The following is a 22,076-nucleotide window of genomic DNA, read 5'->3' on the forward strand; positions in this document are numbered from 1 at the left end:
CACTCATGATCTTAGGTGGATACTTGCCTGAGTCTGGATTTGTCCATAGGGCTAAATTTAGTAATCTGCAACCCTTCACCCCGGTTTCCTCCCTTATAATTACAGGAAATGAGTCCAGCCAATCAGAGCAGAGATATTTGGTGCATATTAACAAGCTCAATGGGAGCAGTATTGTAGGACTGGACAGGTAATGACCAAGTATGGGGGAAGGGTGTTTTCCAAAAAGTTTGAAAGATGTTAGACATTGAGGAGCGCTAAGGTTTGCAGATTTCTGTCTGAAAGCAGAAGAAAAGTAACACTGAAGTTTCGAGTTTATCACCTCACACTCCAGCTTTAAGCAGTCTGTCATGTAATATGAGCACAGTGACTGTCCGACGAATCAAATGCTGGAGCTACAGTATATCAAGAAAGACAAACTGTCAGAGATTCAGTCCCAGGCAGACTTTGTTCAATATCTTTACCAGCTGCCAGCAAATTTCTTCTAAACACACACACACACACACACACACACACACACACACACACACACACACACACACACACACACACACACACACACACACACACACACAGAGGATCATCTCATATCAAGGCTTTCCACAGGTATGGCTTTTCCATCTGTCATTCATTCACTGATTTCTGCCAGTGGTTGGCTGTTCTTCCCACACACTAACACTCTATCCTGTATCTCACATCTATACATGCCAAGGGAAAGATGCAGTCACACAGCCTTATTTTCTTTGTAAGAACAACACTGTCAACACCAATGCTGCCTGTGATTCAGGCCTGTGCTTGCATTTGTTCCAGACAGCCTTGTCCTCTTGAGAAAAGGTAGTCTGGGTAATCACTTTGTGGCCAAAGTTCTTTACCCGAGTTTGAATTTTCAACTTAGAGATAAACTGATCACAAACTGAGTATTACATCTTCTAGCTCCCATCAGCTAGGAAGTACATGCATAATGCAGCTGATCTTGTTCCACTTAGGAATAATCTTCTTCTTACCTGTAGGCTCCACTGGCTCTTTGACAATTAAATCAGCGACTAGAGCGGAGTACAGATGCCCGGCTCACTGTTTCATCTATAATCACTGAAGAGAGTCAAATACAGGCAACAGGAATTACTTCAAGCTGCAAGCTGCTCTGCTCTTTGCCTGGAAGGTCAGCAACCATGTGAGAGAAAGCTGACATCCTGTTATTAGAGAGAGAGAGGCAAAAAAAAAGGAGAAAGAGGTACAGGATGAGTGGGGGATGATTGAAGACCGATGAACAGTAGAGGATAAGGGGTACTTTGCATGATTGGGTGAAAGTCAAAGTGGGGAAGTGACCTGAGCTTGAAATTTAGTCTCAGTACTTTCAGTTAGAGATGGCAGACATATGAGCTCCTTCTAATAACTCTACTTTTTTTTCTTCCAGAGAAAGACAAGTGCTGGAGCGGTAGCTGGGTACAGTGACAGGATGCTTTCTGATGACCTATGTGTGGATGGTGAGTCAAGCTCTCTCTCAGGCACTCTATATCTGTTGTTTTCCAACTCTACAACAATTCCTATAAATTGAATGACATAGCACATGCTTTTTCTGCAATGTCTTTATTGTAAAACTGAGATATATTGATAAATGTTCAATATAAACTCTCAAATGTAATTTAGAGTGCTTTCACTTGATGTTCGATCCCAATGATATTGTGAAAAAAGTGAAATCCAAAGCTAAAAGCTGTATTGATCGAGATAGACTGAGTGTTGATTCTCCTGCAGTAGAGGTAGTATTTGGCAGGGCTGATCCTGTGTGTGTTTGTTAGTGTGTTTTCTGATTATAATGCCGTCTCGGCAGCAATTTGCCTCCAAAGTGGCAAGCTAATTGACTTTCTGCTGAGCATGTGGATGGCTATGTAAAATAAACCCTACTGACTATAATAAAATCCTGTTTACTCCACTAAAGTAGCAGGCCAGACACAGACTCCGTCTACCGACCGGGGACTGCCGAATATGAATGAGATCAACATCTGATAGAATGTAGTACATTTTAGAAACACTCAGAAGCTTTGATTTCACCTGCGTAATTTACCATAGCGCTGCAGGGCTTGTGAATGCCTGGTCACGTGTATCAAAAATGAAACATTTTTATCGAACGTTGTCCAACAAAGGATTTTATTCTTACAAAGGTAATATAGCAATTTTTTTACTCATTTGTGTGACATATTTGGACATTTTTCTGTTGTGAAATATAGGGATGCAGCGGTTAACTGATTTCACTATTAACCGCACTTTAAAACGTCACGGTTAATTAATCGTAAAGGCTCCCCTACACGAGTGTTAAGTTATGTGTAGCAGTGTGTGCAGTTCTTATTAAACCTCCTTGACAACGTAAACGTTGACGTTTGCGCACACATGGCACATAAGACGCCGGTCCGGTCACCGCGAGTATTGACTGTCAAGAGTGACAGTGGCTCTCCGTGGTGGGATAACTTACTGCTGCAATTTTTTAACGTTACATAAAGTTAGCAAACACCAGGAAAACACAGAGCAAAGCCAGCCCCTGACCACAGGACAGCTGCAGCTGCAACCCAAGTTGGTAAGCTTGCTAGCGACTTTATTGTTTGTTAATGTTGTTGTTAAGTGTTTGTTAGCTTGTTAACGTTACCAGTTAGCTAGCTAACATCAGCCTGTTTAAAGTGCTCATTTTCAGGTTAATAATTGTATTTAGAGGTTGTACCAGAATAGGTTTATGTGGTTTAATTTTCAGAAAACACCATATATTTGTTGTACTGCACATTGCTGCAGCTCCTCTTTTCACCCTGTGTGTTGAGCTCTCTGTTTTAGCTACAGAGTGAGACATCTCACTTCTGTTCCATCTTTGTTGGAGTCGCACATGCGCAGTAAGTACTGCTAGCTAGTCAGTTGCAGAGTATGAGGGTGTGCCACGCTAGCAGCTAGGCGAGCATTATAATGTGCGTAAAGTGACGCACGTTTGTCACAGAAGTAAAGGCTGGACTACAATAGAGCTGTTTGGAGCAGTTTGTCACCAGTTTTTTTCTGTTGGAAATGGTAAGTCCCTTTGGGGTGGACTTTGGGCTTTTTCACTTTGTAAACCTATAATGTGCACAAAAAGATACTGTATATAACATTATAAAGGAAAGGGGAAAAGCCAAAAAGCATAATATGACCACTTTAATGTTAACGGTAATGTTACAGTTAACAGCTAATGTTAACGAGTCAGAAGCCAACGTTTGCATTTACAGTGAGCGAGCTGACGATAGAGTTACGTTTGTTCAAGTCAAAACTCCGCAACAGCTCAAACATGTCACTGACGTTACCACTTAACGTTACTTATTTACTCCTCTTCATCCACTGTGGGACATAAGGTGGCAAAGAGATCTTTCCATCGCATTTATTCCTTGGCAACATGCTGCGCATCTCCCTGTGACAGATGCATGTTGTTTAGCAACTCCTCCAACTTTTAGACACACCAGCTAGCAGGGCCGTTTCTAGCCCAAAAAGGGCCAACTTCTTCTTAAGAAGGACAGCACTGTTATTGCCAACTTGGCCTTTGTTTGTGGTGTGACTGATTCACCTCTAGTCTCTAATCTTTTCAAATTAATTTAAATAAAAAGGTTGATGATTGATCATATAATCATTTTCAAAACTGTTACTGTTTTTATTTATATATATATATATATATATATATATATATATATATATATATATATAATAAATATTATATATAATAAATATTATATATAATAAATAATAAATAACACATTAAAATCTAGAGTATTCATGTAATTTCATATATTAGCAATGCATAATAATCATGATAATCTTGAAACCGTGATTATTTTTCAGGCAATCATCGTACCAACAAAATCTATAATCGTTGCATCCCTAATCAAATAGAAATATTAGGACATTTTGAGTATATGCATTAAGTGCATTGCAGCACAAAGAAATCATTGTTCATTTCTGACTCTGAGCTCACAGATACCCTGTATGTTTTTGCCCCTGGATTTCAACAGTAAACAGGCTGCGTGCTGCAGGGAATCCAGGGGATTGCATCGTTTAATTAGCATTCCTGTTACATTAAGCAATGAACTTGCCACTACAGGACCTATCATAAACGGCAGAATATGCTGACACAGCTCCAACGTAGGGATGTTGGGTGTACAGACGGGAGCCGAACCCATGCAGGGCTGTGAAAAATAGAGTTACTGTACCTAAGAGAGGACAATAGCAGCCTGTTTATATGTCAGTAGAGGTAATGCTCTGACTCCTTTTGTGACAGTGACCTGCTGGCAGGAAAGTAAAGAGGGCCGAGGTTTGAGTTGGAAAGTAACTCACACCCTTAAAGAATGTCAAGAATCCGTGTGTTAAAGTTCACACTGGATCACCATCTGCGGCAGGATCCTGGCAAATTAAAGACATCTGTGTGTGAGTCAGTGTCTGTGTGCGCATACGTGGGGAAATACGAAGATAGAGACAGAAAACAAAATAATATTATGAAAATATTATTACTGTATGTGAACGGAAGTTCACATAGCAAATATAACGGTGTACACAGTCTCTCATTCTCAGATACACGCATAACTGACAAGCAGGTAGCAGGCAGGATGTCAGCCCATCATTATGCCCTAACTTTGTGGTTTATTAAGAAAAGACCGGTCAATGAGACCGCCGAGAATCCCAGTACAAATCACCTGTTTCAGCTGAAAGGGAAAGTCGGTGATTCAACATCGCTCTGTTAGTTCAGCACCGTACCCAGCTGTGACTCAGTGTGTTCTCTCGCTGATACAATATTGGCTCAAGGTTACCGGAGTATGTTTGGTGACACTTGCTTAAAGTTCATAATTTCTCACATCTTCATAAAGAAGAGGTTTCTATGCACCACACTCAAAACATATCAATGTGATCTCCCTCGACAGTTTGATCTTTCAACAGATTGATCTGAAAAAGCTTTGTTCTGAATTCTTGCACGTCTGCTCTACCATACTGTAGACGCTGTTCGGCACCGTATCTGATTCTGCAATTGAACCTCATGCTTGTCCGCTAAATGACAAGTGACAGCGAGTGCCACTCAAACTGAGAAACCGAAATGGAGAAACAGATGAAGTCAATTTCTGTCTAGTTCTTGTTTTTCCTGTTGCTCAGCCCTGTGTTTCTGATGACAGATTGCAAAATGGGTTTCATATGTGCATTTCTTTTCCCCCATAGTTTCGGGAGAGGGCAGAGGGCATTTAGAGTTGTACATGTGAGGCCGTATGCAGGGAGATGTGCTGACATCAGAGCTTTGCATTTTCAACCGGAGGATAAAGGCGGACGAGGAGGATGCTGCAGTGACGATAAAGAACAAGTCGTGTTTGCATAGATCACATCAGGTGAGTCCGCCCTCTGGGTGCCATCACTTATCAATGCAACGCTAATCCCTTAATCAAAGACTCCGGCACATCCTGGAACAGCAGGACAGGATGGAGTATTAAAAACAGTGTTACCTCAGCTGTCTTCAGTGTTTTTGAGAAATCCTATGTTCATTTGAGTGTATTTCATTGGATCACAATGGCGCACTGCTTTATCTAGAAACATACACACATTCACACACACAATACTACATCACATTCCAATCCCTGTCGGGTTTTGGCATTGCTCGCAGGATTAGGACACCAGCCAAAACAGGTGACAGGTGACAAATTCATGTCAATGCTTCATGAAAAGGACTTTAATGTTGGATTAACTAAATTACTATTGCAAACAAAAGGTGAGTCATATTTCTGTAGCTTGCATGTCAATTTGTAGTACTTGTCAAACCATATTTGCTGTATGTACAGTATGTCTGCCACATCCCTGGTGGGTACTTTCGACTTAGGACAACTTTTGTTCTTTGTTGGATCAGTTGAGGGTTTTGGCACGAGTTGTCATGATTTTCCAGACTTTCCCCAGTGACATTTTTTATGTTTATTTTTGACCAGTTCTCCTGCAGTTTGGCCTGATATACTTTGTCCTCTTTGGAGCTCTAATAGGTGTCTTGTGTTACTTTGAAAATATCAAAGATGGTTAAACCCTTTTTTTTTTTTTTTTAGCTATAAATACTGCTACAGTAACTGGCATTCAGCCTTATATGGCCCACCTTGGTAGCAGTGTGCCTGATACAGATACATACTTCCTTAATGGCCTCAATTGACCGTATGGGAAAACAACACTTTCAGCTGCTTGATGTACTGCTTTTCAAGGCTTGGTCTGTAGCACTGTATTATTTCATATTTGACTCATGAAAACATTCTCATGTCATGTTGATTTGCAAATCTACAAATCGGTGTGTTACAGTTCAAACAAAGACTTGATTCAGACGTGGAGCATTTTTCTGCTTTTCAAATCAACTTTCAGGAGGAAAAACAAGTTAGCTACACCGATCACTCATTCTTCCTTCATCTTTAGTTACGGTTTCTGTACAGTCTGAGAGGAGGCTGGTCTCTCTCCTTGTCTATCCAAGTCTGGCCTCTTTGGTGGCTCTGAGAGCTTTACCCAGAGGAGAGGCTGGATCGGATTACAATAAAAAGAAAAAGAGAGAGAGTAGCAGCTAGCTAACCTGCTACAGCCTGGATTGTTATTGCAGGTGTTCAAGAGCAGACACAGCTGTTAATTACCTCTACGTAGGTGGACACGTTGAGCTGCAGTCACACATGAATGGCCTCATACAAGTGCATGTTGGCATGCCAGAATACACCGATTAGGATTTAAGGATCAGAAGACAGTTTCAGGGTTCAGGCTCTTGGTCTATAGAATCCTCTTGTTGAATCTTATATTTGCTTTGGCCTTTTTGCTACATGTATGTTTGAGGAAGGCTTAGTTGGTTTCGTTCCCGCAGCCTAAAACAGTCAACCACATCTGTCCACAGAGCATTGGAATTGTATAACATGGAACATTTGCTTTATCCGTGCTGTTTGAACGACTGTGTATACGAGTGTGCGCACATGAGAGTGACACCAGTCAATGAAAATGCTGTTAATTGGTCTTGAACAAATGTGTATAATTTGTATTGGACATTGGGGGTCAAACCTGTGGCCCTTTGCTGAATGTCATTCCTCTCTCTCCCCTTTCATGTCTAAAGCTGTCCTGTCAACAAATTATTTAAAAAAGAAACAGGGGGTCAGCTGCATATATTCAATTCCTTCAAAATTGCCAACCAACTTGATTATCAGCTCCTGCCCAGAAACGTTAAAGTAGCATACAGTATAACACAATAATCACAATGTATAATTCAAGTTATTTATTGGATTTCTTAAGAAATATTTCCAGTGTATTCAGTCATATGGTTGTTGTTTAAAGCCCATATGTAGTGAATAGATAGACATGTTGACATCTGTCCATTTTATCAGTGTTGATATTTAATCAGTATTGGACAAGTATCATACTTGCATAAGGGACAAAGGCTGGAGCATTCATACCTGGTTTAGCTCATCTCTGTCTGTCTCACTTAGTGCTGCTTCAGCTCCTTCCTCTTCTTGTCAACACACATCAATCACATCATCATATGCTGAAATAGCATATAGGGTGATGAGTATTCACTGTCAGTCATTTCAATTTGAGAAAAAAAGGCTAAACAAGTGGCTGTTAAATTGAGTGACTAGCCTGCAATTAGCCTGATACTTGTTTGAGAAATATGTTCATGTGAATTACAACAATAGTAGTTAGTTTTTTTTAAACAAGCGTGTCTCTCTTTTAGAGTGTGTGTGTGTGTGTGTGTGAGAGTGAAATCTTGCTCGCATTTGTGTTAGTGAACAGCTGCTCCTCCTTTTCTCCACCTGTGTAATGCGGCTTTGAATAACACAACAGTAGTTCTTTTGTACTTCTTGTAAAGATCAAATTTAATTAACGATTGCACCGGTTTTGAGCACACAACTCTCTCTGGCAAGCATTTGGAAGATAAGCGACGTTTGTCTCGAGTGCCAACATGTTGTGGCTTTATTGGTTTCCTGATTCAAGTTTGAGCTGAAAAGGCTTGATTTTTACACACACACGCACACACACACACACACACACACACACACACACACACACACACACACACACAGTGTTCTGCTTCTGGACACAAAGTGGTCAAGGTGGTGGGTGTTCCCCACCTTTTTAAACCTCTTTATTTTACTTTTTGAAAGTGCTACAAATTAGGTAAGAAACCTTGGGTGGACTGTTCTATGGGAGTACACGTGTGAGAAGAAGGGAGCTGAGAGAAAAACCGTGAAAATGACTGGAACTCTGAGGGTTTTCAAAACAGAACTCAAGATTTCATTACACATACCTGGACAACTAAGGGCATGGAAAAAAAATGCCTCCCTGCGTGCGCACATGTGCACATGCACACACATAAATGCACTCAACAGCTGGGGTGGTCAGAGAAATAATAAGAATAATGTAAGCTAAATAGAACCGAGACGACTCCCAACCAACGGAGCCAACACGTGTCGGCAGCTTCAGATATATGCAGAACCTCTGGTCATCAATCACAGACAGGAGGCCCTCAGTCTCGCTGACAGGCTCGGACAGAGAGGAGGCAGAGTTTTTTTGGCTGCTTTCTATGTGTGGACGGTCCAGTGGCGGCTGTGTTCCCAGACCCGACTGAAGCTTCTTGAGTCAGGTTTGGTTGGGATTCCCCCAAGACGTTTAAGACTGACTGATGACGAGGCATCACATCAAACCAATGTCAACAACTGAGTAAAGCTAATAGTCGTCACTTGTCAATATGGCCCGTTGGCAGCGTTCACGTAGGTCCTCCTCAGTGTTGTTTTATTAGGTGTTGGTGTAAGCTGCGGATCTTGAAAACTGTGTGTGTGTGTGTGTGTGTGTGTGTGTGTGTGTGTGTGTGTGTGTGTGTGTGTGTGTGTGTGTGTGTGTGTGTGTGTGTGTGTGTGTGTGTGTGTGTGTGTGTGTGTGTGTGTGTGTTGTGGGAATATTCTCATGGTGGCTTGACAGGTTACTGGTAACAGTATTACTGCAAGCAGCAAATTGCTCTAAACCAAGCAAAACAGAGCAGAGAGAGACAAGACAGTCCTGAGAGGCTAAACTGGAGTTTAGTCCCTAAAACTGAACCTTCACTAGGGTTCAGAAGGACAAGGAGGGATCCAGGGATAGAAAGACTTGGGGGTTGGGTGATCCTCTGACTAAAACAAAGCCCCCAGGGTTTCTGCTCTGAGATCTTACTTTGTCTGTGTAAACATGTCGTTTGTGTGTGTGTGTGTGTGTGTGTGGATTTCTACATTTGAAAAAGGAAAGAAGAATGAATTGTTAAGATACAATAATGTTCATTTTTTTAGTCTAGTGGCTCTCAACATGGTGGTCAAGACCTCTAAAAAGTGTGTTTTTTTTGTATTTTTCTGTTTTCTGCCTCTCGTTTGTGACAAACTGTATATTTTCAGCCTCATTTGACTCTTCATTAATATAAGTTTATTTACAAGGGTTGCTTGTATGACCGTTTGATTGATAATCCTGTTTCCATGCTACAGAGCAACTATGGCTAAGGTCACCCTCCACAATACATTGAAACTTCACCCAACCCAGATATTTCTGTCACAATCAAATTGTGGGGTTAGTATACCCTCATAGTTTTCTCTGTGCAAACATTATGATTAAACTGCACTGCAAGTGATTTCTGGACTCCGGTGGTTACCTGGACAGAACCAGGCTAGCTGTTTCCCTCTACGTCCAGTCTTTACGCTAAGCTAAGCTAAGCTAAGCTAATTGTCTCCTGGCTCTAGCTTCATATTTAGATTTTAGAGTACAGACATGAAAAGTGATGTTGATCCTCTCAACTACTCCTGAGCAAGAAATTTAATATGTGTGTTATTCAAAAACTGTAAGTATTTCCTAATCATGTTTTAATTTAATGTATTTGTGTGCATGAAAATGCAACCACAGTCTGTCTTTAAAATCATAAATTAGACTTTTGGGAAGACTTTGAAGATTCAGTTCTTGAGCTGCTCTGGATCTATTGTTTCAGTTCATATGTTACTGCAGAAACCCAAGCAGGCCGTAATTCTCTTGTCCACAGACACAAGTTAATACTGTGGACCCAGTACAAATGGAGTTCATCATCATCCTGATGTTCTCAACCCCCCGTGAGTTGACTGGATGTCTCACTGCGTCGAATCGTTTCTTCACCCACTGTCTGTCTGTATTAGACACAGGGTGACAGGACAGCTGTCTCGGTTCCTCGTCTTGGTCCATGTTTGCATGCACAAGGATGCATGTGTGCCTTTGCAATAGATCTGGCATGGCTAATTAATGTTATGTGGCTTGTTTGACTGAGTATGCGGCCTCCCGTGTCCAGTCTCTGATCCTGACACTGGACCCAAAAGGGGAATCATCACCAAGGAATTTGGCAGGCTTTGATCACAAGGCTGTCCAGTTGGGGGTGCAGGGTTAATGAGCTGTGTGAAAAGGAAAACATGAAAATCAGTCAATCAATCAATCAATCAATCAATCAGACTTTATTTATATATCACTTTTCATACATGTCAATGTAGCACAAAGTGCTTCATACATCGCCACTCTCTGCAACCCTCAGGTCTTCAGGCAGGCTGTTCCATAGACTTGGAGCATAGTAGTAAAAAGATGCCTCACCATGAGTTGTCATTTGAACTTTTGGAACTAATAAAAGACCACTGGTTCATTAGATAAAAGCAAATCTGATAAATAACTAGGGCTAAGGCCGCTAAAAGCTTTATAAACCAATTTAAAAAGGACCTTCAAATCAATTCTGAAGCGCACGGGTAGCCAGTGCAGAGACTTTAAAATAAGGGTAATTTGTGGTCTCTTTCTGGTCCTCATCAGCACCCGTGGAGCTGAGTTTTGAAAAATTGATGCACTCTGGCAATGTTCTTTTAATGATAAAAGGCTGTTTTTATTTTGTGGCTCAAAGCTAAGCTCAGAATTCAAGATAGCCCCTATGTTTTTAACTTGCTGCCTGTGTTTTCAGTGCTATTTTTTCTCTCTCTGAACTTCAGGGCCAATAATTAAGACCTTGGTTTTCTCCTGGTTGAGCTGGAGAAGGTCATTTTCTGCCATCCATCATTTGATATCTAAAATACAGTTTTAGGGCATCAATTGGCAGGAAACACGGCCATGTACAGCTGCGTATCATCAGCATAACTATGGAAATGTATGCCGTGCCTTCTGATGACGTGTCCAAGTGACAACATGTAGATATTAAAAAGAGTTGGACCTAAAATTTAACTTTGAGGAACACCACAATCCATGTTATAGCTTTCTGATGAGCATTCCTCCATGGTAACATAGCATTTTGTGTCAGGAAGATTTAAACCAGTTCAAAACGGTCCCCAGAGGCCAACCTGCTCGTGAAGTCTGTCTAAAAGAATGCCGTGATCTACTGTATCAAAAGCAGCAGTAATATCCAGTAGTACTAACACAGAGAGTTTTTTCATATCTAAGTTGCACCTGAGGTCATTTAACACCAGAGGTGTCAAGTAACGAAGTACAAATACTTCGTTACCTTACTTGAGTAGAAATTTTGGGTATCTATACTTTACTGGAGTAATTATTTTACAGCAGACTTTTTACTTCTACGCCTTTATATTTTCACACAAGTATCTGTACTTTCTACTCCTTACATTTTAAAAATAGCCCGTTACTCCTATTTCAGTTCGGCTTGTCTTCATCCCGGCTTGTCATCGTTCCAGACAAAAAAAAAAAACTATCCACATAAATCGCGCCATCCGGAGAGAGTGAATTTGATTGTGGTTGGATGAGAAGTATAAACGTATACCATTCCGACACCCTATTGGCAGAGGTGTCAAAAGTATTCACATTCATTACTCAAGTAGAAGTATAGATACTAGGGTTTGAAAAGACTTCTGTAGAAGTTGAATTATCAACTCAAGCTTTTTACTCAAGTAAAAGTGTAAAAGTACCTGTTTCAAAACTACTTAAAGTATAAAAGTAATGTAAGGGGAAAAAATACAATTAAGGACAAAAGCTTAGCCCGCCCCACCTCCACAAAAAACATTTTTCTAAAAACAATGAGGACTATAATGTTATATTAAAATCATACCTGCAAACTCAGAAGGGCTGAAAAAGGTGACACATTTCTTCTCTCTATCTCTGTTATATATATTTAAAAAAGTAGCACCTTGTTCAATTGTATTTGTCTGTTCTATATGTTCAAAAATATAAAATAATTAAAAGTTGATCTAAATTTTAAAAAAGTAGCACAAGGCGACATTAAAGAACGGCTTGTGTATTTATTAAGGCCACAGGGTCAAAATTAAATGATTTATTTAAAATGTTATAATAACTTATTTCAGGCTGAGTGTGTTTTTCAGACAATGGCAGCTACAGTCTGGTGTTAGAATCCTCTCCAGTGAGATACAGACATACTTTTACACCATTTAGTTGTCAGCGGTCAACTTTTAATTATTTTGTATTTTTTAACATATAAAAAAGACAAATACAATTGAACAAGGTGCTCCTTTTATATTTATATTTATTTATATATATATATATATATATATATAAAAAATAGAGAGAAGAAATGTGTCACCTTTTTCAGCCCTTCCGAGTTTGCAGGTATGATTTTAATATAACATTATAGTCATCATTGTCTTTAGAAATTTGTTTTTGTGGAGTTGGGGTGGGCTAAGCTTTTTTCCTTAATGGCATTTTTTTTCCCTTACATTACTTTTACTTTTATACTTTAAGTAGTTTTGAAACCAGTACTTTTATACTTTTACTTGAGTAAAAAGCTTGAGTTGATACTTCAACTTCTACAGAAGTCTTTTCAAACCCTAGTATCTATACTTCTACTTGAGTAATGAATGTGAATACTTTTGACCAGTGCCGTCTCTGTGCTGTGTTTGGCCCGAAAGCCAGACTGGTATTGTTCAAAGATGTTTGAGCTCATGATATCATTTAACTGATTAAAAACAAGCTTCTCTAAATTTTGCCTAAAACCGGCAGATTGGACACTGGTCTGTAGTTACTGGGAAGTGAGGGGCTAACTGTAAAATTGCCTCCAGTGGTCAGTTGTCAATCAAATGCAAGTTTCCTGCTGTAAAACACAAATTAACTAATTAATTTATTATGACTTCATCTTGAAGGCCAAGAAGCACAGATGACTCTCGTAAACAAACGGGAACCATAAGTAATCTAATTACTTACCATGACGTTCTTTCGCACAGAGCCTTCAGATAAAAACTCAACAGACCATAACGTTTTCGGTTTTTATGATCATAATCGTAAAAAACAACTGATCGGCATGCGCTAAAAGATGATCAACATACTGTAGAAGATCGTCCTGACATTTTGTGATACATAACTCAGTTCTCAGTCAGCCTAAAACATTTTAGAAAGTAGTCGGTATCCAAAATATTTCTCTCGCCGCATCCTGGCATTAATGATAAACATATGTTAAGAGAGAATGCAGTCTCACATGGTTATATTTCAAAGCTCATTTTAGGTTTTCCTGTCACGACTGCTATGGCTACTCTATAGTTCACCATTTCACCTTTAAACTTTTAGTTCAAATGATAACTGTAGGCTAATACCCATGGACCGGATAGGAATATAGAGTCTTAGATGTTTTAAGGATCCAGGGTTCATACCTCTGTGTTGGGTGGGACTTACAAGGAAATGGACCTTGTATCAGCCCTGCACACCAGCTCTAAGATAAAGCTGAAAAGGAACAGAAGTCCTCTATAAGAACCTGTAGAGTGGGAGGAAATGGCCATCCATCATGGATAGCATGTGGTGACATGTCTGACCCTCTCTCGCTCTCTCTTTCTCTCTCTCTCTTTCTTTCTCTCTCTCTCTCTCTCTCTTTCTCTCTCTACAGACACACAAAATGCTGGTAGTCTGGCTTCCAACTCTTCCCATCAGATCACATTGTTTCCTTATCACTACATCTTCGTATGCTTTTACCTGTATTTTCCATTGACTTTTTCACCTTAATAAAATTCTCAATTATACTAAATATAGCTCAGTTACACAATGTAATAACAAACTGAAAGAGTTATACAAATGGGCCAAAAAAAAAGCATCTGTATATATATATATATATATATATATATATATATATATATATATATATATATATATATATATATATATATATATATATATATATATTAGGGCTGTCAAAATTAACACGTTAATTTTTGCGTTAATTTTTTAATATTTAACTCGTTAAAAAAAATTAACGAAATTAACGCAGCTGTGTTTGTTTACTTCATGTGGCGGCTGAGAAACGTAATACGTCTACATAACAGCAGGCGGCGCTACTCTGTATTGTTGCCCAAGTATGAAAACCGGCAGCTGATTGGACGAACGCGTCACATGGGTTTGTTTTCTCCGGATATTGAGAGCCAGACTGTCATGGCGGCCGTTCAGAATACGATCTCATATTATACTAAAATAGTTCACTGAAACATGTTTCTGAAAACATTTTAAGCGAGAAATAGGCCGTGCAGTTGCTGAATCTGTCTTCATTTCAGCTCAACAAAGGTCAGTTTAGAAGATTTTCGTCAGATTTTGAGAGACTCTAGTCACACTCATTCCACTCGCCATTTCCGGGTGAGTCCCGACTGCCCTGCCGGCGACTGAACTCTCGGCTCGTTGGAGATGAACTGCGCCTCGCCTGTAAAGTAGACGAGAGCAGGCGACAGCAGCCGGGGACGGTGACAAAAATCTGCTCTCAAGTCAGACAGTTTCTAGCCGTTTCCAGCAGCCTTCAGCAGGACTAAGCCAAATTGTTGCTGCTGTTGTTTTGAAAGATATTAAACATTCTGAACTTAGCAGAACCTTTCCTTGTTTGTTTTTTTCTTCATATTTTAAAAAGTTAAGTGATTTAGCATTTAAATATCCATTATTACAAGCTTCAGTCTCAATTTAAAAACGCGATTAATCGCGATTAATTACAGCAAATTGTGCAATTAATTAGTTAATTTTTTTTTAATCGATTGACAGCCCTTATATATATATATATATATATGTATGTGTGTGTGTGTATATATATATGTGTGTGTGTGTGTGTGTCTTTTCTAGTGGAGCAGACAATTTCTACCACCAAAGCAAAAACTTTAGCAATATAAAACAGTAGATATAAAAGTATTATATACATATAATTATATAAATTAGGGATATCAACATGTTCTTAGGGACTGTTCATTATTTATATAAAGGGCCACCAGAACAGTTTTGGGGCCTTAGGAAAAATAGACCTTGACCCTCCCTTCACCAGTAAAAATAATTCTATGACCCTCCAAAATGATTGCGAAAAGAGGCATGACCCTCCCCATCAACTTATGGATGCCTTCTGTACTGGTTAGCACTTGGTTAAGAATTGCAGATGCCATTTATTTTTTACAGCCATGACATACATGATTTAACCTCTGCATTCTCATCTTACGCATCACACTCCTCTGTTATGGTGTGGTGGCCATTTCAGTAGATTTACTCACTAACATAGTTGTGGAAACACAATAAGTAAATAACTAAATGCACACTTCCTGCATTACTTCAGATACTAAGTAACTCATCTAGTAAACTAGTATTCACATGAAATAAAACAATACAACATTGAGACCATTCACCAAAGCACTCTGGCTAACAAATTCAACACACAAACTGGTTGCTATGGACTCATCACTAGGCTTCCTCAGTCATTGTATATTTTACATAGACTGTAACAGTCTATGATATTTTAGCACATACGTAAAGCTGCCGAAGCTGAACATTATATTCCAAAACATATATGTTTATTTTTAAAGCAGATTTTAAATTGCATTGTAACAATTTAACAATTTGCCCTTATGAAATCCAATCGTGGCACGGCTGTCTTGGAACACAATAGACAGATGGTGGCGGAATGTCCCGACACTTAAATTCAACTAAAATGTAACGGTGAACAATCAGCGTTTGACCTATAGTCTGTTGAGATGCCTCTCCAACGCAGAAACCAAGCACAGTAATCAGAGTAATCCAATGACACGAAAAAAAAAGTAATCCACAGCAATCAGTAGATCTACAAATAGAGTCACGGTGTATCCAGCAAGGCCTATACTACGCACGTCACAGTCACCAGCCAGTTCCAAACAGGTGAACGAGGCCTCTCCACTTCGCTGTTGAAAACAAAGTGGAATAAAATGTATACTAGTCCAAATCTACACAAAACGCGCAATCAATTAGTAAGCTGACATCAAATGTATATACATGGCATTTAGGAAACCTTTATTGCAACGTTGGCACAGCAAGATTTGCAGACATAGCTAGTGCAAGAGTAATCTTTTTTTTACGTCTTGCTGCTCCCATTGTCAGTCAGGTAGGCTAATCTTTTTTTTTTTTTTTTTTTTTTTTTTTTACTAAAGCAGCATATGAAATCAGCTGTATTACCTACCACCATTTAGTTGTTTTGTGTTATTTAAAATAGTTATAAAATATCTGGTTATGCCAGACATATAACAATGCAATTACCCGTTTCAGCCACCAGTGGGGCAGTGTTCCCCCTTCCTCCCAGCAAACTTATAGGTCAGACCCATCTGGTAGTGGGGGCTGAGACTGAGAGCTACATGGATAAATATGCACCAAACAAGCCATTTTGAAATTTTGCTGTTTCATGAATACAAAAGTTGTGTGTCCTAGACTATAACATTTTGGGTGACCCTCCCCTCAACAAAGAATAAAAAGACATGACCCTCCCCTATTTTCCTCCGGTGGTCCATTCCATAAATACCGAATGGTCCTTTAATAATAGCAATAATGTAAAGCCAACAATGTGCAAGTTTTCATTCCAACAAAACACTAGAGCATTGGTTTCCAAACTGGGGTATGTGTACCCCCAGGGATTTACTTAGTGGGTGCGCAAAAAAGAAAATTCATATAAGGTTGCGGGGGTGGGGGTTACGTAGATGGAGGTTGATAGTCTGAAAGGGTTCGGGACTGTAAAGGTTTTTGAAACAATGCACTAGAGCATTGTGGTCTTACTGATCAGTTCCTCCTCTGTGATTTAAAGCTGAATTTCTGACATAACACAAGCCAAACCTTATTGTACGTTGGAATTAAAACCTGCAGACTCTCAGCCCTACACAGCACATGGATCCTTGTTCTACTTAATCACTCAAAACAGAAACCGAAAGGGAAAAGTTTGAAAGTTTTAGTCAAATGTAGAATCCTTGTCAATTCAACTTTCCTCTCACAAACCTCCCCAGCGAGGACTCTTTGCCTCTGCACCATATTTTATCGGCAAGCCCCGTAATCCACCACAGCTGCTCAACTGTAAATACAATTAACCCCAGTAATTGTGTGATGTTGACTTTTGGTTTTGTACACTTTCTCACCGACTGCCGGTAGCCCGTGCTCTCTGAGGATGACATCATGGGGTTTCAGGTTGCCCGCTGTGCCTTCGGTTTCCCAGGGGGTTGGGGGGTGGGGGCGTAGACCTGGATAGCAGATCCATGCTGTGAATAGACACTCATTCCCTCTGCTCAGAATGATGCATACATACACAGTCGACTGACCTATCTGCCACCTCAGCTGTGAGCTCAGAGTTTGTTATTGGCTCAGTTAAGATGTGTTGACAGATGAGGCAGATGTGTGTTCCCTCTTGTAGATAGTGTTGTTTTCAAAGTTGAAAAGCTGTGGAATTAGCTGAGTAAAGAGGATAATTTGGTATCATTGCAATCTGGTGATATGGTTTATGTTTAAGAAGCATGTGTTGTCAATTAAGGAATACTGTTTTGTCTATGATTTTATGTGTGTTTTAAGTGAGTGTATTTTATTAGGGAGTATGCAGTTTGTGTGGGCCTGCTCACATTTTTATTCCCCCTTGTTTTCAGAAGAAGGGGAAAACAATTTCCTTTGGAAGGTAATGCAGTGATCAGAACAGAATTAAGAAGCCAGGACAATGTTTGTTATGTGGACCATTTAAAAACCACCAAGGCAGTGAGGCAGGAATTCTTTGCACAGGATCACTTCCTTCTGACACTACCAATATTATGTAAAATATAAAAATAGACCATATTATTGTGGATTGGTCTTAAAGATCTTTTTCCAGGCAGCGCAGAGCATGCTCTCCTTAAGTGTCAGTCATTCTGTCAATCATCTATTTTAGTTGTTCAAAGTCACAGGAGCCTGCAAAGTCAACCTCTTCCACTGGGATGTCAAATAAGCAGTGTGGTTCAGCTTTCCTCTGTTTTATTTTTCCACTCCCTGCATGGACACACCTGAGGGCTATTTCACAAAACCTAGGTCCAAACCAGGCTAACAGCCAGGATTTATTCATCCTGGTGCCTTTTCTGTTCACTCAGCAGTGGTTTTACCTTTTTCTTATTAGCCTGCATTAAAATACAACAGGTACATATTGCTGTTCAGTTAAGCACTGTTATTATTTTAGCATTGTGACCATTCTTTTTTTTTTATAATTATTCATGTGACATGTTGCTGTTATATTGCTGTATGGATATTGTGGTTGGCTGTGGTGAAACGCACAAAGTCAGGATGCACTGATTAGACTAGGTCAAGCCACGCTTTATCAGAAATCCTGGATTTATAAATTCTGCTTTTGTAAAATAGACCCCTAGTGATGTCAGCCACTGGATCAGCTCAGGACACACACACACACACACACACACACACACGCGCGCATCCAAAACGGTGGCATCTTAAAGAAAGTGCTGCCTTTCAAAACTTTATTCTGTTTTCTTGTTTCTGCCTAGTAATAGTTTAATGTTAAAATGTGATGGATAGAAACAGATTTAGCAGGTTTATGTATTTAACTGTCTGACAGGCAAGCTGGAAAGTTCCGAAATCACCTGGCTTCATGAGGAAAAATCTTTTAACACTTAAGGATTGAACACACTTAAAAACAAGGTCTGAAGCAAGGGATTTGTTCGTAATCCTGTATTGATCCATTTGAGACGCGCTGTCTGGTGACTGGACTGACACTCTGCCATACCTACATGCACACAGTCACGCTGGCTGCATGCCTCACCACATCTAAGTATAGAAGTTAATACAAGCAGAGGCCCATTTGTGGCAGATTTAATGGTACCTAGTGGAGTCGTTATCTGGGTCGAGAGTGAGCAATTCTGCCATTCTGTTTTTCAGTTTAAATGCCAGTCCCACAAGTCTATGCATTATTAGCTTGTTGTTTGTATGCCTGTGTGGACATTTAGCGTCTGCTGACTAACACACTGCCTCCATCTATCCTAAACAAACTAAACTGCACTAGAGGGAGAAGTCAGCTACTTTAGAATAAGTAGCCAGCCAAGGTTTGTTTGAGCATGCTGAAAATCGTTTCATTTTGATTGGCTGATAGGACTGCAGGTAAAACAGGCGTCTAAGAGGATTGCAGAAATGAACGCTCGATTGTAACACGTTGCTATGTACAATATTTTTTATACACAGGAGTAGCTTGCCAATACCAGTGCTATAACTGGCTATTTGGCCAGTAGCCTGGTAGAATGGAACTGGCTAGTGATATGGGGAAACTTTACACACATAACTGCATCTTAAAGGTGGACAAAACACACTAACAGGTACACTCATATGCATGTATGCACACAAAAAAAGAAGGAAAAAACTCACAACATGCATTCTTTAACAAATGCGTACTATTTCCAGTCAAGTAATGTTGAATAAGTACTGCACTGACTGTTTTGCTGCAGGTGGGTGTTGAACAAGTGTTCCTCCTTTGTCTGAGATACAAATATGATGATAATGATGATGATGAGGATGATGAGGAGGATGAGGAGGATGATGAGGAGGATGATGTGTGCGAGAGTACTGAATGGTTTCCCAAATACCTTCCACTCTCTTGTAGAGTAAAAAGATGCAGCAATGCAGGGAGCGGTGTTCAGGTGTGCTGTTAAAAGCAGCTGTTAACGCCTTATTGAGAAAGTGTCAAAGAGCATTGAAGGGTCTGTGAATAAGAATTCAAGAGTGAGTCAGTTTGAGGTAGATTTTATTGTAATTTCCCAGAGACCCACCCACACTATAAGCATTTATTTATGGAATGAAAGGAATTTTAACTGTATTTGGCAATGGATCTACTAAAGATACAGACATGCTACTAATGATCAGTATATAGCTATAAAAGTTGACTTTTTACTGGTGGTTGACTGAAAGACCCTGGAGTATTTTGTAAAAATGTTCTAATCTTGTGGTCAAAATCATGATATATCCTGTATATAAAAATAATTAATTGACACTATATTATCATATTGCCATTTTGTTCCAATCTTACTGCTAGTTCAAAAAAGCATGTTGTCACAACGCGCTCAATGGTGTTTTAAGCCCCCAACGTCGACTTCCAGGCAGCGCTGTGACCGTCTACTTCAAGGCACCTAACCTTAACCCTAACCCCAACCCTAACCATTGCCTAATCCTAGTGCCTTCCATGCAGAGCTGCCTGGAAGACAACCTTGGGGGCTTAAAACACCAAACACCTCACAACGCTGTCTAAGCTTTGTCAGGTCATTGTTTACCAGTCAATTCAATACTTTCTCTGGTTGCATTACGGCAACTGTAGGATTGAGCATTTTTGGAGCCTGACCCATACTAGGGACATAAAGTCAGCAAATCTAAACCCTCTGCTGCAACCATTTTTTTGTGTGTAAATGTGTGTCACAAGTCCCCTTACTCCCCTTAACTGAAAGTGCCCCTTTTAATAAGTGTGGTAGGAGTAAATGTATATCAGTTAACAGGTGGTCTCAATTTAAATGGTAGATGCAGCCAGCCTGTTTGAGACACCTGTCTGTGGGACAGCAGTTACCAAAAAAAACAAAACATCAATCAGTTGGAAGAACCCAGCCAGTGGCTTTGGTGACCAACTGGGGTGCACCACTGCTTTACAGGATAAATGTCTGTCATGAAAGGTCTCACAATACAACAGAGTTAAATATAAACATAAGAAAATATACATAACAGCAATGACTGACAATTGATTGAACATGTTAGATGATCCATGCTATTCATCTTGGTGTGGATCAGCGTGACAGAAGAAGAAAAGGTAGAGAGAGAGTGTGTGTGTGAGAGAGGACAATGGCTGGAGTGTGACTGAACACCCAGTCGAAACGTGTGGTTGCATTCTCGCTTTGTTCCATGAGATCACAGTTGTGGCAGATGCAGGGTAGACTGGGAGCAGCTGTTTTGCTCTCTGTTCTCCAGTTACAGACGCTGGCACTGCCTCCACTCTGGGGATGGGCAAAGGGGGCACGTTGTTGAGTCTTTAATAGTGTTTGTTCTCTGAGGGTGGGCACAAAGAGTCCTCAGACCCAGCAATACTTCACCAGTATTCTTGGCATCGGAAGAGAGGGACATGGCCGAAGGTGTCAAAAAAAATGGGACTGGTGACAAGACATAACGAGCAGCTGGTCCCACTCTCACAGGACCCATGGCGCCATTAATTACACTGACTCGGGAGGCTATGGTGAACTCAAAATATTATTGGAAAGTGCATTGAATTATTGTGCTTGTCAGTAGAAGTCAGATCAGGTAGAAATCACACATTGACAAATCTAATAGAGGTGTACAATTGTAAGAATTAAGTCATACTGACTAGTCACCTGGACAATATGGTCTAACACAAGCTTGTTTCATTGCAAAGGAAAGGAAAAACTGAAAGCTCTGAGAAATTTAAACACAGTGCGCCCAGCTGCCTGAATCCACACAATGAAGCTCGAAGTTGTGCAAAAGAAACAGTTATAATAATAATAAAGCATACAATTAGACCTTACTGTCGGCATTATTGATTTGTTTTTGTGTAGCCAGTGTACAATATGAAGCAGCTTAAGAAATGTCATTAGAAGTTCAGATAAGAGAAAGAGATATATTTTTGGAGCTCTAACTTTTTTTTTTTTTTTAAATACAGCAGTGGATTCAAAGCCATAAATTGCACAATCATGATCACAATAACCAACACTTATTATTGCTGTTGCTGCAGAGAGCAGAAGGTTTGAAGGTGGAAATGGTCTAATGAGATCCTTCTGCCAACAAGTTTCCAGTCTTCACAGCCAATAGCTCAAGTCAAGAGAGCAGAAAACAACCAAATACAATTATTTTCAGAAAATCAACACTTTTCCATGGAGTCAGGG

The 22,076-nt window shown here is 39.9% G+C and overlaps 1 protein-coding gene across 3 annotated transcripts in view; it reads left to right on the top strand.

Annotated features, from left to right (window-relative positions):
• The window catches only part of bmpr1bb (bone morphogenetic protein receptor, type IBb), a 57,293-nt gene that overhangs the window by 2,641 nt on the left and 32,576 nt on the right, over positions 1 to 22,076 (top strand). Inside the window, exons 2-4 of one of the 3 annotated variants that reach the window (XM_028601569.1) lie at positions 1,008 to 1,156; positions 1,412 to 1,481; positions 5,200 to 5,363. The gene's annotated coding sequence lies outside the window, so the exon portion shown is untranslated. Of the gene's footprint in view, positions 1 to 1,007; positions 1,157 to 1,411; positions 1,482 to 3,014; positions 3,040 to 5,199; positions 5,364 to 22,076 lie in introns of those variants that run through there. The other 2 variants (XM_028601568.1, XM_028601570.1) reach the window with 2 other exon arrangements.

This window comes from Perca flavescens, chromosome 16 (genome assembly GCF_004354835.1).
Source record: "Perca flavescens isolate YP-PL-M2 chromosome 16, PFLA_1.0, whole genome shotgun sequence".
NCBI classification, from domain to species: domain Eukaryota; kingdom Metazoa; phylum Chordata; class Actinopteri; order Perciformes; family Percidae; genus Perca; species Perca flavescens.